This window comes from Bos indicus x Bos taurus, chromosome 5, assembly GCF_003369695.1.
Source record: "Bos indicus x Bos taurus breed Angus x Brahman F1 hybrid chromosome 5, Bos_hybrid_MaternalHap_v2.0, whole genome shotgun sequence".
In the NCBI taxonomy this organism is placed as follows: domain Eukaryota; kingdom Metazoa; phylum Chordata; class Mammalia; order Artiodactyla; family Bovidae; genus Bos; species Bos indicus x Bos taurus.
The window spans coordinates 31,602,469-31,613,794 of record NC_040080.1 but is presented as its reverse complement, the minus strand read 5'-3'; positions in this window follow the sequence as shown (position 1 = coordinate 31,613,794).

Sequence of the window (11,326 nt, the reverse complement as noted above, 5' to 3'; positions counted from 1 at the left end):
GTGCCAGTAGTGGCTTAAAAAGATGGCTGCATCTCTGCAATACCCTTTCCCCGCCTCTTTTCCTCGTTCCCTTAATCCATTCCGCATCGTCTATATTTTCCCTATTATTTTTTAAATTGTGCCATTTCAACATTTCACTCATACTTGATAACTGAAACTTTCCTGATTTTGCTTCTAGAAAGTGCCTAAATGTGAAAAAATCAGCCTAGGCCTCCCTCCAGAAACAGATTTATACATTCATGAATCTAACCATTAATTTCAAATAAGTACTAACTTCCCTTGTGATTCAGCTGGTAAAGAATCCACCTGCAATGTGGGAGACCTGGGTTCGATCCCTGGGTTGGGAAGATCCTCTGGAGAAGGGAATGGCTACCCACTCCAGTATTCTGGCCTGGAGAATTCCATGGACTGTGTAGTCCACAGGATTACAGAGTTGGACAGGACTGAGCACCTTTCAGTTACTGAGTACCAGGCAATGTAACAGGCACTGAAGAAGGAGTGGAAAACCACAGACATGAGCCTAGTGGACAAAAAGATGCCACTCAAATAATTACACAGTTAGACATATTGAATGTATAATTACAAACTGTACGGAGAAGGCAATGGCACCCCACTCTGGTACTCTTGCCTGGAAAATCCATGGACAGAGGAGCCTGGTGGGCTGCAGTCCATGGGGTCGCTAAGAGTCAGACATGACTGAGCGACTTCACTTTCACTTTTCACTTTCCTGCATTGGAGAAGGAAATGGCAACCCACACCAGTGTTCTTGCCTGGAGAATCCCAGGGACGGCGGAGCCTGGTGGGCTGCCATCTATGGGGTCGCACAGAGTCGGACACGACTGAAGCGACTTAGCACCAGTACATATTATGAGGAAAACGTGTCTTGCTTCAGGGAACCATAGAGGGCTTCCCTCTGGGACAGCTACACTTGATCTGAAGGGGAAAGATTTGAGGAGCATTGTAGGCAGAGAGCAAAGTATGTACAACTAAGACTTGGGCAGAAAGAACCATGATCTATTTAAGAAACTGAAAGAAAGCCAGTGAGGAGGGGGCTCAAAGGGAAAAAAAAGGGGGGGGGATAAAAAAGAAGCTGCAGAAGTACACAAGAGCTAGATTCTGGAAGAACTTATAAGTCGGGCTTCTGATCAGAATATGTAGCCTAAGAACTTGAAGGGAATTGAGAGTTCTGAGTTTGAGTGTGACTTGATCCAATTTTCACTTTTCAAAACAAAAAAACACCAAACAGCACAACACTTTAGTTGTCAAGTGGCAAGAGTGAATCCTGGAAACAATTACAAGAGATGACTGTAACTCAGACTAGGATAGCTCAGTTGGTAAAGAATCTGCTTACAGTGCAGGAGACCTGGGTTGGGAAGAACTCCTGGAGAAGGGAAAGGCTACCCACTCCAGTATTCTGGCCTGGAGAATTCCATGGACTATACAGTCAATGGAGTCACAGAGAGTTGGACATGTCTAAGCGACTTTCACTTTCACTAGGATGGTGATGGCAGAGAAGCTGGAGAATTTTGGAGATATTTACCAGGCTGCATTGACAAGGGCTTAAGAAAAACAAGCAGAGCAGCTTCCAGAGCCAGACCTCCTGATGTTAAGTTGTGGCTCTGACACCTGTTAGCTGTGTGACGTTGAACCAATCCATTAACCTTTGCCTCATTTTCCTCATGTGTAAAATGGGCAAAATATTGGTCCTTCCCACCCAGGGTTGTTGTGAGAACTAAATACTTAAGAGACATAAAGCACCTAGTCCATTGGCTGACACCAGAGCTCTAGAAATGTGTGATGCTCTCAGCCTAGATACAAAGTAGGTCAGTAGAGAAAAGGGAGGTGCCCCGGAGGCTACTCACAAATACATTCAGTGCATTCAAATATGACTTGAATTGGTTTAGGAGGAATCACAAAGGAACATGAAATTGTTAGGCTCTAAACTGGCAACAGTTTTGAGAAATGATCTGTGTTGTGCTCAAGGAGAGCTTTTTTTCAGTTCAGACCCCAAAAAGGAAATTACTCTCCCTTCAAAAAGTGATTTAAAACAATAGAACTTGATTTCTCTGAGGAACGTTGAACATCAAAGAGAAACATCACAAGTGGGTCCCCTTATTACCTCAGGAAATAAGGAAGTAGCGGCAACTTCCTTAGAAAGCTATTGACACACTCAGTCATCCACCCTTTCAGAAATACTTCCGGAGTGTGTGCAACATGTCAGGCAATTTGTGAGGTGCAGGGTACGGAAGTGACTACAACAGTTATGTCTGTTATAACCTTGTCACAACAGATTAGTGAAGATTAGTATGGAAGCATTAGGCAAATCCAAGAGATTATTTTAAATAAAACACTATACCTGAAATTAACAAATTTAAAAAGGAAATAAAATTGATAAAGAAAAAATGAGGAAAAATAGGAAGTTACTAAACACAATAAGGGCTGTGTTTCAGAGTTCAAGAGCAAACATTCTATTAAAATATTAATACTTAAAGCAGTCTCATAAGAGTCACTGATAGACACTTGTCATGATTATTTGGCAATGCTTAGTATATTCTAGCTCTTGCAATCAAAGAAAAATGAGATGTGCTATAAATATTAAGAAAGAATCTCCATCTTGATATGATTACCTACCTAAAAATATTCAAGAAACACCATTAAAAAACCTATCAGTGCTAATAACACAATGTAATATGGCAGATACAAAAGAACTGTAAACATCAACTACATTTCTTTATACTCGAAGTTTAAACTTGAAATTCATTTCACATATCACACTAAAGATAAAGAATTTAAAATAACATGTGAAAAGATGCTCAACATTACTCATTATCAGAGAAATGCAAATCAAAACCACAGTGAGGTACCATCTCACACCGGTCAGAATGGCTGCTATCCAAAGGTCTACAAACAATACATGCTGGAGAGGGTGTGGAAGAAAAGAGAACCCTTTTACACTGTTGGTTGGAATGCAAACTAGTACAGCCACTATGGAGAACAGTGTGGAGATTCCTTAAAGAACTGGAAATAGAACTGCCATACGACCCACCAATCCCACTGCTGGGCATACATACCGAGGAAACCAGAATTGAAAGAGACACGTGTACCCCAATGTTCATCGCAGCACTGTTTACAATAGCCAGGACATGGAAGCAACCTAGATGTCCATCAGCAGATGAAAGGATAAGAAAGCTGTGGTACATATACACAATGGAGTATTACTCAGCGATTAAAATGAATATATTTGAATCAGTTCTAATGAGGTGGATGAAACTGGAGCCTATTATACAGAGTGAAGTAAGAAAGAAAAACACCAATACAGTATATTAACACATATATATGGAATTTAGAAAGATGGTAACGATGACCCTATATGAGAGACAGCAAAAGAGACACAGATGTAAAGAACAGACTTTTGGACTCTGTGGGAGAAGGCGAGGGTGGGATGATTTGAGAGAACAGCATTGAAACATGTATATTATCATATGTGAAATAGATTGCCAGTCCAGGTTCGATGCATAAGACAGGGTGCTCAGGGCTAGTGCACTGGGATGACCCTGAGGATGGGATGGGGAGGGAGGTGGGAGGGGGGTTCAGGATGGGGGACACATGTACACCCATGGCTGATTCATGTCAGTGTATGGCAAAAACCAACACAATATTGTAAAGTAATTAGCCTCCAATTAAAATAAATAAAAATAAAGAAAGAAAGAAAAGAAAAGAATTTAAAATACCCATGAATAAATTAAATGAGAAGGTGAAATAAAAGTAAAATCTTATATGATGAAAATTATAAATCTACTAATTATAAATCATAATAAAATAACTTTATAATTGATATAATGTATTAATGAAAGGATCTAATTTCAGAGAAATTTATGTTTCTGGGTGGAAAGACAATATCCTAAAGATATCCATCCTTTAGTTCAGTTCAGTCACTCAGTCGTGTCTGACTCTTCGAGACCCCCATGGACTGTAGCATGCCAGGCTTTCCTGTCCATCACCAACTCCCAGAGCTTGCTCAAACTCATGTCCATCGAGTCAGTGATGCCATCCAACCATCTCATCCTCAGTCATCCTCTTCTCCACCTGCCTTACCAATATAAAATAACTTGAATCCCAGGCAAAATCTGAATAAACTGATGTTTTGGTTTTTGGCTTGGTGGGGTGAGAGCTGTGAGGGGAAGGTGACTGTTTTGGTGGTGATGGATTCATCCAAATGCAATGGAATTAGATGATACATTTAAAGTAAGATAGTTATATGGTCACAGTTTTATGTTTAAATGGCCACTTTTACTGCTGAGTGGAAAATAGACTGTGTATATTTGTGGCAAGGAGGAGAGCTGGGGAAATGCAAAGAACCTAGGTAGGAGGAGTAAGAAGGTCCAAGATGGAGGGAATATATGTATTTGTACTGCAGAAACTAACAGAATATTGTAATGAGATTATAAACCAAAAAAAGAAAAAAATATAAGGTTAAGGCAGTTTAAGGGATTCCCCAGGTGGGTGACTCAGTGGTAAAGAATCCTCCTGCAATGCTGGAGATGCAGGTTTGATCCCTGGATTGGGAAAATCCCCCAGAGAAGGAAATGGCAACCCACGCCATTATTCTCACCTGGAAAATTTCATGGACAGAGGAGTCTGGCGGGCTACAGTCCAAGGGGTGGCAAAGAGTCGGACATGATTTAGTGACTAAACAACAATAATAACAACAACAACAAAAAAGCATTTAAAGGTTATAGTTAACGGCAGCATGTACTGCAATGGTGGCCAAGGTAGAGGAGAGAAATGGACTCCTTTGATATACAATTATGAGAAAAAAAATTGATAGGACTCAAGGTTTAAATATCAATAACCTCAGATATGCAGATGATACCCTTATGGCAGAAAGTGGAACTAAAAAGCCTCTTGATGAAAGTGAAAGAGGAGAGTGAAAAAGTTGGCTTAAAGCTCAACATTCAGAAAACGAAGATCATGGCATCTGGTCCCATCACTTCATGGGAAATAGATGGGGAAACAGTGGAAACAGTGTCAGACTTTATTTTGGGGGGCTCCAAAATCACTGCAGATGGTGATTGCAGCCACGAAATTAAAAGACACTCCTTGGAAGGAAAGTTATGACCAACCTAGATAGCATATTCAAAAGCAGAGACATTACTTTGCCAACAAAGGTCCGTCTAGTCAAGGCTATGGTTTTTCCTGTGGTCATGTATGGATGTGAGAGTTGGAGTGTGAAGAAAGCTGAGCGCCGAAGAATTGATGTTTTTGAACTGTGGTGTTAGAGAAGACTCTTGAGAGTCCCTTGGACTGCAAGGAGATCCAACCAGTCCATTCTGAAGGAGATCAGCCCTGGGATTTCTTTGGAAAGAATGATGCTAAAGCTGAAACTCCAGTACTTTGGCCACCTCATGTGAAGAGTTGACTCATTGGAAAAGACTCTGATGCTGGGAGGGATTGGGGGCAGGAGGAGAAGGGGAAGACAGAGGATGAGATGGCTGGATGGCATCACTGACTTAATAGACGTGAGTCTGGGTGAACTCCAGGAGTTGGTGATGGACAGGGAGGCCTGGTGTGCTGTGACTCATGGGGTTGCAGAGTCGGGCACGACTGAGCAACTGAACTGAACTGAACTGAAGGTTTAAACTATGAACATTTTCAGATGCAGAATGAAAAATTTGGAAGTATTATTAATAATAAGGATCCTGACATGAGATAGTGATTTCTAAAAGGAATGCCATGAAACAGACCGATTGCTAGGAAGCATTAGGGAAAGCCCACATGGACATCTCAAAAAGACTAAGACTCAGAAATGATGAGAGACTCTGCTCTCATCTGAATCTAGCTAATGCTGGGCTTTCAGTAGCTCCCTGCAAAATGAAAACTAGAAGTTAATATTGGAACTTTCATTTGTATCTGCTGCAAAGGTTATGCTGAAGTGTTTAAACGTTGTTCATTTTATACTTGAATTCAGTCACAATCTAATCCTGTTGTCTTCATAAAATCCTAAATAATGAAATCTTCCAGAGGCTGATACACATTAAATATCTCGACTAGGTAGATGCCACAAGAATTACACTCAAGCTTCTGCTATCCAGAGTAAGAAAACTGGGTGAGCAGTATTTCTCATAGAGTTTTCTTTTGCCAGGTCCAATTCCCATATGCTGTGTTGATTTCAGAGAAGGAATTATTTTCCCTAGGGGAGGATCAATTCCTTTCTCTTGACTTCTCAGGAAGGTTTAAGGAGGTCAATTCTCCATGAGAATGTTTTTTAAAAGTATCATTTTGGCAAATAATTACCATTACAAATAAGAATAAAAGCCTAGCCATAACAATCTTCTGCATCTCTTAAAAAAAAAAAAAATCAAAAGAGAAAGAAACAGATGCTTAGGACAGATAATAACTTTCTCAACCTGTTATTCTAGAAATTGCTCTGCTTCTCACTGAAAGAGATAACATTTTCATTTTAAATTATATATTTTGGTAGAGGTAAATTTTTAAAATTTTGCACAATGAAGATAAAGTTCTTTTTTTTTTTTTTTACAATGAAGATAATGTTCTTAACTTCACATATATACTCACAGACTGGTACACATGTCCCAGGTTGTCTACAAAGCTTCTTATAGTAGTATTTGGATACCTTACAATTCCTAATTAAAATTTGTGTGATTTGAGACAAAATAAACCTTGAGAACAAGAGTCAAGGTCTTTTTCTATTTTTCCACAAGTGATCTTGTGAAAACTGTGTGCTCTATTCCTGAATCCAGGCTTAATTTTTTTTTTTTTTGGCTGCTCTGGGGTCTTCACTGGAAGTATGTGGGCTTTCTCTAGTTGGGTATGCTAAGTTGTCCCACAGTATCTGGGATCTTTGTTCCCAGACCAGGGATTGATCTCACATTCCCTGCATTGGAAGGTGGATTCTTAACCACTGGACAACCAGAGAAGTCCCTCAAGGCCTAATTTTAACGAGGTGCAAAGGTGAGAAAATAAATGCTTTCTGAACAAGCAGTATCTTTGAACTTCCATCCGGAAGTTTATTTGGTCTTGGACGGAAGGACTCAACATCAGTTTTTAATTGCAAAACTGTACCTAGTGCCAAACTGATTTTCTCATTCATTCTGGGAATTTGGCCACCTGACTTGAGACAGTTTCCCAGTTTTTCCAGAGGCCAGGTATAGACATGGAAGTAATTTTCCACCAAAGGAAAAGTAACCTAGATCAAACCAGTCAATCCTGAAGGAAATCAGCCCTGTCTATTCATTGGAAGGACTGATGCTGAAGCTGAAGCTCCAATACTTTGGCCATCTGATGTGAAGAACTGACTCATTGGAAAAGACCCTGATGCTGGGAAAGATTGAAGGCAGGAGGAGAAGGGAGGATGAGATGGTTGGATGGCATCACCAACTCGATGGACATGAGTTTGAGAAAGCTCCAGGAGTTGGTGATGGACAGGGAAGCCTGGCATGCTGCAGTCCATGGTGTTGTGAAGAGTTGGACACAACTGAGTGACTGAACTGATACTGAACCTAGTGTATTTTGCTCATCTCTCCCCTGAAGGTAAGAACTGCTAGGCTAACTGCAAGAGATGATAAATTGCTTTTAATTTTAACTCTTCCTTGGTTATCTTAGAAGATATTGCTTGCTTATATTCATTCTGATTATTCATTTCCTGAGCCTAACTGAGCACTATCTACTTTGCATTGTAGTTAACTTTTCTTCTCTGATTTGTTCATTATAAAATGTCGTCCCTTACTATTCAGCTAATTATGATGCTATATGGTATATTTCCAAGAAGAAAAATTTTCATGAATTCTGAGATTTTCTAAAGTCTGGGACATAAATCAGTTCTGTTCACATTCCTTTGGTGGAAAATTACTTCCATGTCTATACCTGGTCTCCAGAAAAGCTTGGAAGTGTGTCTCAGTCAGGTGGCCAAATTCCCAGAATGAATGGGACAATAAATTCAGCACACAATCTAAAAAGTAAGCTATCCAAGAAATAAACTTTTGATTTTGCAAACCAAGCTAAAGTTTCTAAGTATTGTCACAAAAAAAAAGAAAAGAAAAAAATTTTTAAAAATTATAATAATGTTAACACATTCTGTGGATAGTAGAGATGACAGGATTACCTTTATCATTCACTTTCTTATTCATCTTTGATTTATTTATTCATATATGATTTTTAACTAGATAGATACACACATGTTTGGCGAAACACCGACTTCATTTAAAACACCTGGGATCACGCATCAAAAAAGAAAAGGACAACCTCAAAAATCAAACCCACACTCTTAATCACTAAGATACCAATATGCTGAAGAATATATATGCCTGCAACAATGCTTATCTTCATTGCCTTGCATTAGAAAGACCTCTGAAAATAAACAGTACTTCTTTGCCATGTGTGGAAATATGGCACCTATGAATGGGGACTTAGAAAAAAATATCTTCACATTTTCTAATAACACTTTCCTCTTAAACGTTCAGTTTAATCAACATTAAACAGCTTTGCAATCGTATCAAGAAAGTGATTCCACGGTATTCCTTGGGAACATTTCTGGGTCACAAGAACAACTTTTTTTCTAGTCAAAGTGCACATGCAATTGCCAACCACATAAAGTAATAAATACTGTTTCTCCTCCAAGTGCAGTGATTGAGAAATAGCCTGGTACTGATCTTGTGAAAGATATGATTTAAGAAAAAAAAACCAAACCTTTTCAATATAAACATATATATATATGTTTAGTATAAAATCACTATGTAAAAAGTTGTGGCCATATTTTATTTCCTGATTTGGGTGAAGAATGTCAGAAAAGTAAGCCTGTCAATTATTTCTAACCTCCATACCAGTGGCCTTGCATCCAAGTAGAGCTCGGATGCAAAAGGGAGTCTAACTGGCAGCCAACCAGTGGTCTCCTAAGTGGAGACTGGGGCAGAGGCAACTTTGCATCTTGGCCAGCCACAGGTCAACTTTGTGCATCAAGATTGCAGTCCCTGGACTCTGAGCCAAAGCAGGATTCAACAGACCCTACGAGGTAGGTGCTTACATTCTCTTAAGTAATCCTCACAACAACCTCATGAGGTAAAAGTTATTACCCCCATGTCACAGGCTAGTGAGTAGTTCATTTCTAATGGAAACTAGCCTGACTCCAAAGCTCTTTTTATTTTTATTTTGTTTTTACTTATTTTATGCACTTTGAGGCATGTGGGATGTTAGTTCCCTGACCAGGGATAGAACCCTCAAATTCTACATTGGAAGTACAGAGTCTTAACCACTGGACCACCAGGGAAGTCCGCCAAAGCTCCCCCTTTTTAAAAAAATTTCACTCTACTACCTCTCCAGCAATCCAATATGTGTACAGTCTCATCAGGCTTTGGTTTCTCCTCTTGGCAGATTTTGTCATCAACTTGACACTCGTTTGCTTCGATTCTGATTTTTTTTAACTGATATTTTTAAAATATTGATCATATTGATTCTATTAAAATTTTAATAGGAAAAAAGAGGATGAGTACACAGTGAAAAAAAAATCACAAAATTCGATTGAACATCTCAGGGTGACTTACTCTCTCGCCAGAGAGAAATCCTCTCTCTGCCTTCTGTTTTCCCCCAAATCCCATTCTTTCAGCTCTTCATTCACAGGAGCTAAAGCTCCTCCTCCGAATCTCTTCATCTTGTACAGTAGACTCAAGAAAGAAGAGTTTAAAATAAAGCCAGAGAAGAGAGCACAGTGAAGCAAAAGTTGTATTTCTAAAACAAGTTCTGGGTGTCTAAGCAAAACTCCATTTATGCTCCCTTAAAATCATCTCAATGATCAAAAATCTTTCTCGTTATCATCAATAAGCACAACAATGGGCATTGTCAACTTAGATTACAAGGTTAATTTTAGAATAACTTCTTTTTTTGACCATTTCCTGATCAGCAACTCCAAATGTGCCCAGTAAAAAATAAAAATTAAAAGCCTAAGATTCCTGTGTTTTTAGGGAGTCATTTACAGTTAACCTAAATGAGTAAAATAGCCCTGTGGAGACAAGGTAACTATGGTGACTGCTAAACTAAGACAGGTTTCTCCAGTTCCAGTGACTGGTGCTGTGAAGGTATGCAAACAGGATCTAGATTTTTTAGGAGAAAATAGAAATCCAAAGTTTTATGTTAAATTTCCCTTTTTTGAGAAATAATTACTCCTTTTATATTAAGGACTAAGAATCTGCCTGCAATGTGAGAGACCTGGGTTCGATCCCAGGTCAGGAAGATCCTCTGGCAAAGAGAATGACTATCCTCTCCAGGATTCTTGCCTGGAGAATTCCATGGACAGAGGAGGTTGGTGAACTATAGTCCATGGGGTCACAAAAAGTCAGACACAACCGAGCAACTAACACTTTCACTTTCACACCAAGTAAAATTAAGGGGCCCATATTGTGACTTCTGCCATAAAAGCTGAATTTTCTGGAGCTCTGTTTTAACACTCTGCAATCCCTCTTCCTAGGATCTTACTGTTCTCATAACCTCAGTTAACAGTTATGTCTGAGGTCAGTCCTCTGAGGTTCTGAGTAGGGAGTATATCTAACATTTTTTTGAACATCTGGATGCTATTTCAAACTCACCATGGCTAAAACTGAAGTCAATCTAATCTCTCAAGTAAATCTATTCTTCCCCTCAGTGTTTCTTATTTTGGTATACTGCATAACCATCTGCATAGATGCCAGGCTAGGCACCAAGCTACCCTTCTCCACTATCAGAACTCCAGGTCTTGTGATCCTGTGAAATCTTTTTTATTTTTTTTGCCAATTGTTTCCACTATTTGTTTATTATTTATTTAAGAGTCAGACACAACTGAACGACTTCACTTTCACTTTTCACTTTCATGCATTGGAGGAGGAAATGGCAACCCACTCCAGTGTTCTTGCCTGGAGAATCCCAGGGATGGCGGGGCCTGGTGGGCTGCCATCTATGGGGTCGCACAGAGTCGGACACAACTGAAGCGACTTAGCAGCAGCAGCAGCAGCATAGTTGATTTCTCCTGGGTCCTGGCACACACAAGGTTTTGTTTGTGCCCTCCAAGAGTCTGTTTCCCCAGTCCTGTGTAAATTCTGTAATCAAATCCCACTGGCCTCTAAAGTCAAATTCCCTGGGGGTTCTCAGTCCCTTTGCCAAATCCCCAGGTTGAGATATCTGTTGAGGGTGCTAGAACTTTCTTAACATTGCGAGAATTTCTTTTGTATAATTGTTCTGCAGTTTCTGGGTCATCTGCTCTATGGCTCTATGGTGGGGCTAATGGTGACCTCCTCCAAGAGGGCTTATGCCACATGCTGTGTGACCCAGGTCTGATGCAGTC